This window comes from Macaca fascicularis, chromosome 7 (assembly GCF_037993035.2).
Source record: "Macaca fascicularis isolate 582-1 chromosome 7, T2T-MFA8v1.1".
Lineage (NCBI taxonomy): Eukaryota > Metazoa > Chordata > Mammalia > Primates > Cercopithecidae > Macaca > Macaca fascicularis.
The window spans coordinates 75,578,753-75,586,103 of record NC_088381.1 but is presented as its reverse complement, the minus strand read 5'-3'; positions in this window follow the sequence as shown (position 1 = coordinate 75,586,103).

Here is a 7,351-nt window from a genome sequence, read left to right as displayed (position 1 = left end):
TCACTGATCCCCCTGCCTCCCCCACATGGATGGATGTTACCACCTTTAATCTTCAAGCCAGCCTCAAATGCCACCTCCACCAGCCTTGAGTCCATTTGGAACCAATCTCCCCCCGAGGTGAGCATTTGGAATGTTCCAAAATTCTCTCTTGCCTCCTTCAGAGGAGCCTGCCTTCCTCAGTGTGCAGCCTACCTTGTTCATCTAGTCTTTCCACTGTTTATTGAGCAAAGTGCCTTTGTTATCAAGAGCCCAATGAATATGGCCAAGTGTCCATTTGATTTTCAAGAGATGAGGGACAGAACATCTTGGTCATTCATCTGTTTGGTTATCCTCACATCTTTTACAGTTAGCTCCTCTGAAAAAATAGCTTCAATACTTCCAACTATAATGTGAACTTATTTTCTCTTAACTCCATGTTCCCTACTCTTAAACCACAGTGAATTAATTCAAAAATCACAAACTTCTTTTTTTTTTTTTTTTTTTTTTGAGATGGAGTCTAGCTCTGTTGCCCAGGCTAGAGTGCAGTAGCGCGATCTCGGCTCACCACGAGCTCTACCTTCCAGGTTCACACGATTCTCCTGCCTCAGCCTCCCAATCAGCTGGGACTATAGGCGCCCACCACCACGCCCAGCTAATTTTTTGCAATTTTTAGTAGAAATGGGGTTTCACCGTGTTAACCAGGATGGTCTTGATCTCCTGACCTCGTGACCCACCTGCCTCGGCCTCCTAAAGTGCTGGGATTACAGGCATGAGCCACCGCACCCGACCAAATCACAAACTTCTATGTGGTCTACTGATCTTTGCCATTAGGGAAAAACCTAAAGGTTGGTTGGGTTTTGTTTTGTTTTGTTTTGTTTTGTTTTGTTTTGTTTTCATCTCTTCGACTCTGAGAGCACCACACTGAGCATTCAAAAGCCCAAATCCCAGGCCAGGTGCAGTGGTTCGCGCCTAGCACTTTGGGAGGCTGAGGCGGGCAGGTCACTTGAGGTCAGGAGTTCCAGAACAGTTTGACCAACATGGTGAAACTCCGTCTCCACTAAAAATACAAAAATTAGCCGGGTGTGCTGATGGGTGCCTGTATTCCCAACTACTCGGGAGGCTAAGGCAAGAGAATTGCTTGAACCTGGGAGGCAGAGGTTGCAGTGAACCAAGATCATGCCCCTCCACTCCAGCCTGGGTGACAGAGTAAAACTGTCTTAAAAAGAAAAACAAATGGCCGGGCACGGTGGCTCAAGCCTGTAATCCCGGCACTTTGGGAGGCCGAGACGGGCGGATCACGAGGTCAGGAGATCGAGACCATCCTGGCTAACACGGTGAAACCCCGTCTCTACTAAAAATACAAAAAAAAAAAAATAAGCCGGGCGAGGTGGCGGGCGCCTGTAGTCCCAGCTGCTCGGGAAGCTGAGGCAGGAGAATTGCGCGAACCCAGGAGGCGGAGCTTGCAGTGAGTGGAGATCTGGCCACTGCACTCCAGCCTGGGCGACAAAGCCAGACTCTGTCTCAAAAAAAAAAAAAAAAAAAAAGAAAAACAAATGTCTGTTCATAAGAAGACATTCATGCAGCCAACAGATACATGAAAAAAATGCTCATCATCACTGGTCATCAGAGAAATGCAAATCAAAACCACAATGAGATACCAGTGGCCTCATGCCAGTTAGAATGGCGATCATTAAAAAGTCAGGAAACAACAGCTGCTGGAGAGGATGTGGAGAAATAGGAATGCTTTTACACTATTGGTGGGTGTGTAAATTAGCCATCATGGAAGACAGTGTGGCAATTCCTCAAGGACCTAGAACTAGAAATACCATTTGACCCAGCAATCCCATTACCAGGTATATAACCAAAGGATTATAAATTATGCTACTATAAAGAGATATGCACACATATGTTTATTGCGGCACTGTTTACAATAGCAAAGACTTGGAACCAACCCAAATGTCCATTAATGATAGACTGGATTCAGAAAATGTGGCACATATATATCATGGAATACTATGCAGCCATAAAAAAGGATGAGTTCATGTCTTTTGCAGGGACGTGGATGAAGCTGGAAACCATCATTCTCAGCAAACTATCACGAAGACAGAAAACCAAACACTGCATGTTCTCACTCATAGGTGGGAGTTGAACAATAAGAACACATGGACACAGGGCAGGGAACATCACACAGCAGGGCCTGTCAGGGGGTAGGGAGCTGGGGGAGGGATAGCATTAGGAGAAATACCAAATGTAAATAATGAGTTGATGGGTGCAGCACACCAACATGGCACATGTATACATATGTAACAAACCTTGTGCACATGTACACTAGAACTTAAAGTACAACCAAAAAAAGAAAAGAAAAGAAAAAAGCCCCAAATCCCACATGCCTGCTCTGAAAGTTATTACCAGATTATTAAAAAACTTTAAGGTATGTCTCACCTTCTCCAAGATAATAAAATATGTGGGGGAAGAAAAGAAAACCAATTAATCAAGCAGGTGAAGAAGTGGACATAAACAAACTGAAGGTTAATGGCAGCAACATAAATAAGCCAGAGCAAAGTATCCCCCAAACTAGAGAAGGCTCAGGGGCATGCACAGCTAGAGAGAGCAAGCTAGAGAGGGGTCTCGGCACTGCCTCACCTTACACTTGTCTGATATGGGGAGCGTTTCCCCATTGGAATGGTTCCAGGTTAGACACCATCACATTCAGATTAAATATAAATGACTAGAAATGACCTTCAGATAGCGTTTAGCATCTGTAACCAATCTGACAATAATGTGCTCATCAGGTACCTATGGATTAAATCACATACTGGCATATTCAAACTGAATGTCAATCTGGAAATAAATTTACTATATTAACTGAAATACCACTCTTTGTGTAAGTATTTTGTCATATATTTAAGAAATAGCTAAAAAGAATGGAAATCCTATGATAATAACTTAAGTCTTTCTTCGAAGTGCATGCACTCTTTTGCAATACCTCATTCAGCCAAGTATTCTCTTCCTCATTCAGTATAAGGCAGCTTTCAATTTGCTTAGAAGGCAACATTAGAAGGTCAGAGTTCAGCAGAAATATAGAATTTTAAAATGTGAGTTCAATTGAATAAATTTGAATTTTTGTAGGAGGTAAAGAATCAAAATACCTGTTTATTTAAAGATTGCAGTATGTGATAATCATTTTAAAGTATTTGATTAAACCTGATAGGTTTTCCAGAAATGAAAAAAAAAATCAATTTTAAAACCAAAGCTGATTTTCAGAAAATTTCAAAATGTAAATCAGCTCTATCCAGAATATAGTTTCTCTAAAACTTTATCTTAAGGAGTCATTTTACAATAGTATAACTATTAAAAAATGTACTGTTATTTTAATGTTTGAAATAAATTAAAACCATTTTTTTTTTTTTTTTGAGACGGAGTCTCACTTTGTCGCCCAGACTGGAGCGCAGTGGCGCAATCTACACTCACTGCAAGCTCCGCCTCCCGGGTTCATGCCATTCTCCTGCCTCAGTCTCCCGTGTAGCTGGGACTACAGGCGCCCGCCATTGCGCCCGGCTAATTTTTGTATTTTTAGTAGAGACAGGGTTTCACCGTGTTAGCCAGGATGGTCTCGATCTCCTGACCTCGTGATCCACCCGTCTTGGCCTCCCAAAGTGCTGGGATTACAGGCGTGAGCCACTGCACCTGGCCAAATTAAAACATTTTAAAATATGAATACTGTAGCTTAAAAGAAAGAAACTGGAGAAGGAAAAGTAGAGAAAGAAATGCCAATTCCAGTCCAAAGCTTTATTTGCCAAGTTTTCTTAGAATAACTTTTACCAATTTACAAATTCTTGTAAACAGAATCTATATGGAAATACTGAAAGACTTTTGCCTAAAGTGGCATTATTGAATACCGCTGTGATGCTACTGTAATGTAATAAATTATCATTGCAAAGTGCTGTTTTTGACTTAAAATTTTATTTTGTGTGTCTTGAAAACCATAGTATTAAAGGTATTGAGATTGTGCAAAACTGGGCAGAATTGGCATGAGATAATGTTTTTAGTTTTACAAAATTGTAATATAACTATGCAAGTGTTTATTAAAAGAACACAAATGGAAAAAGTTATGGGATTTAAAAAATAATGGGATTAAACAAGTTATGAGATGTTCAGCATGGTGGCTCACGCCTGTAATCCCAGCACTTTGGGAGGCCGAGGTGGGCAGATCACGAGGTCAGGAGATCAACACCATCCTAGCTAACACGGTGAAACCCTGTCTCTGCTAAAAATACAAAAAATTAGCCAGGAGCGGTGGCACACCCCTGTAGTGCCAGCTACTTGGGAGACTGAGGCAGGAGAATCACCTGAACCTGGAAGGCGGAAGTTGCAGTGAGCCGAGATCGTGCCATGGCACTCCAGTCTGGGCAACAGAGTGACACTCTATCTCAAAAAAAAAAAAGTTATGAGATTAAAAAGTTATGGGATAAAAAAAAAGTTACGCAATGGGATTAAAAAATGTTGTGAAAAAAGGTGTGGAAAAAAATTGTGGGAAAAAAGTTGTGGAAAAAGTTATGAAAAAAAGTTATTCCAAAAAAAGTTTTATGAAAAGCTATGGGATTTAAAAAAAAAAAATCATGTGATAAAAATTAAATAAATAAAAGCAGGCCACTGTCAGCAAAGACTGGAGAAGTGTCTAATGGGGGAGACAGGTGCAGATCAGATGAAGATCACTGTCATCCAAAAGCAGGGAACTAGGCCCAGTGTGGTGGCTCACTCCTGTAAGCCCAGTATTTTGGGAGGCCAAGGTGAGCAGATCACCTGGGGTCAGGAGTTTGAGACCACCCTGGCCAAATGGCGAAACCCTGTCTCTACTAAAAATACAAAAAATTAGCTGGTGTGGTGGCACATGCCTGTAGTCCCAGCTACTCAGGAGGCTGAGATGGGAGAACTACTTGAACCTGGGAGGTGGAGGTTGTAGTGAGCCGAGATCATACCATTGCACTCCAGCCTGGATGACAGAGCAAGACTCCATCTCAAAAAAAAAAAAAAAAATTATGGAAAAAACTTATGAAAAAAAAGTGATAGGATTAAAAAAGTCATGGGATAAAAATTTTAAAAAGGCTGGGTGCGGTGGCTCACACCTGTAAGCCCAGCACTTTGGGAGGCTGAGGCAGGCAGATCACCTGAGGTCAGGATTTGACACCAGCTTGGCCAACATGGAGACACCTCATCTCTACCAAAAATACAAAAATTAGCCAGGAGTGGTGGCACATGCCTGTAACCCCAGCTGCTCCAGAGGCTGGGGCAAGAGAATCGCATGAACCTGGGAGTTAGCCAAGATCGCACCATTGCCCTTCAGCCTGGGCAACAGAGTGAGACTCCAGGGGGAAAAAAAGGAGTGTAAGGTAATGCTTCACTCATCTTCTTTAAACGGCAGTGGGAGTAAATCCCACCACTTTAGGGCAACCTCCACCTCCTACTGCAGCCAAGATTCAATCTAAGGGGGTTAGTGAGCAGAAAGGCTCACAATAAAATACTGAGCTCTCAAAGTCCAGTTGTGAGCACAGCATATTTTTTGTTTTTTGCTTAACCTTGTATTATATAGCTTTTCTTTTTTTTTTTTTTTTTTTTTTTTTTTGAGACGGAGTCTCGCTCTGTCACCCAGGCTGGAGTGCGGTGGCCGGATCTCTGCTCACTGCAAGCTCCGCCTCCCGGGTTTACGCCATTCTCCTGCCTCAGCCTCCCGAGTAGCTGGGACTACAGGCGCCCGCCACCTCGCCCGGCTAGTTTTCTGTACTTTTTAGTAGAGACGGGGTTTCACCGTGTTAGCCAGGATGGTCTCGATCTCCTGACCTCGTGATCCGCCCGTCTCGGCCTCCCAAAGTGCTGGGATTACAGGCTTGAGCCACCGCGCCCGGCCTATATAGCTTTTCAAACATAGAAAAGTAGGGAGAAGCTCAGCAAGGTGGCATATGACTGTATTCCAGCTATCTGGGGGGCTGAGGCGGGAGGATCACTTGAGCCCAGGAGCTCCAGGCTGCTGTAAGCTATGACTATGCCACTGCAATCCAACCTGAGCAACAGAGCAACACTCCATCTCTAAATAAAGAAGTAGAATACTAAAATGCAATAAACCCCCATGTACCCATCAGCTTTAACAATTAACAAATGGCCAATCATTTTTAAATTTTTTTATAGACATGGGGTTCTTGCTATGTTGCCTAGGCTGGTCTTGAACTCCTGGGCTCAAGCAATCCACCTGCCTTGGTCACCCAAAGTGCTGGGATTACAGGCGTGAGCCACCGTGCCTGGCCCAGTCTTTTTCCTGAGTGTTCCTACATCTCCCCCTGGGTTATTTTAAAGCAAATCCCAAACATATTTTAGCATTTTTTCATTTTTTAAGAGACAGATCGGGCCAGGCATGGTGGCTGGCGCCTATAATCCCAGCACTTTGGTAGGCCAAGGCAGGCAGATCACCTGAGGTCAGGAGTTCGAGACCAGCCTGACCAACATGGAGAAACCCCGTCTCTACTAAAAATACAAAATTAGCCAGGCGCATGGCGCATGCCTGTAATCCCAGCTACTCAGGAGGCTGCAGCAGGAGAATCACTTGAACCTGGAGGTGGAGGTTTCAGTGAGCTGAGATTGTGCCATTGCACTCCAGCCTGGGCAACAAGAGCGAAACTCCATCTCAAAGAAAAAGAAAAAAAGAAATGGTGTCTCACTTTGTTGCCCAGGCTGGGGTGCTATAGCATGATCATAGCTCACTGCAGCCTCAAACTCCTGGGCTCAAGTGATCCTCCTGCCTCAGCCTCCCAAGTATCGAGATTAAAGGTGCCTACCACCATGCCTGGCTATTTTTTACGTGTTGTAGTTGACCAATCTCATCTCAAACTCCCAGCTAAAGCAACTCCCGCCCTCCGCCCTGCCCCGCCACCTGGACTTCCCAACTTGGTGGGAATTACAGACACGAACTCCTGGCCAAATTATTTCATCTGTAAAAACTTCAGTATGTATCTCTAAGAGATAAGGACTTCTTTTTAACAGAAATACAAGCCTGTATAACATAGAAATACAAAAAAAAAAAAAAAATGATAACATAGAAATGCAATACCTGACCAGACGCTGTGGCTCACGCCTGTAACCCCAGCACTTTGGGAGGCCGAGACAGGTGGATCACTTGAGGTCAGGAGTTTGAGATCAGCCTGGCCAACATAGTGAAACCCAGTCTCTACCAAAATTACAAAAATTAGCCAGGCATGGTGGCACGGGCCTGTAATTCCAGCCTACTCGGGAGACTGAGGCAGGAGAACCGCTTGAACCTAGGGCCGGGGGTGGGGGTGGGGGTGGGGGTGTGGCGTGGAGCTTGCAATGAGCCAAGATCCTC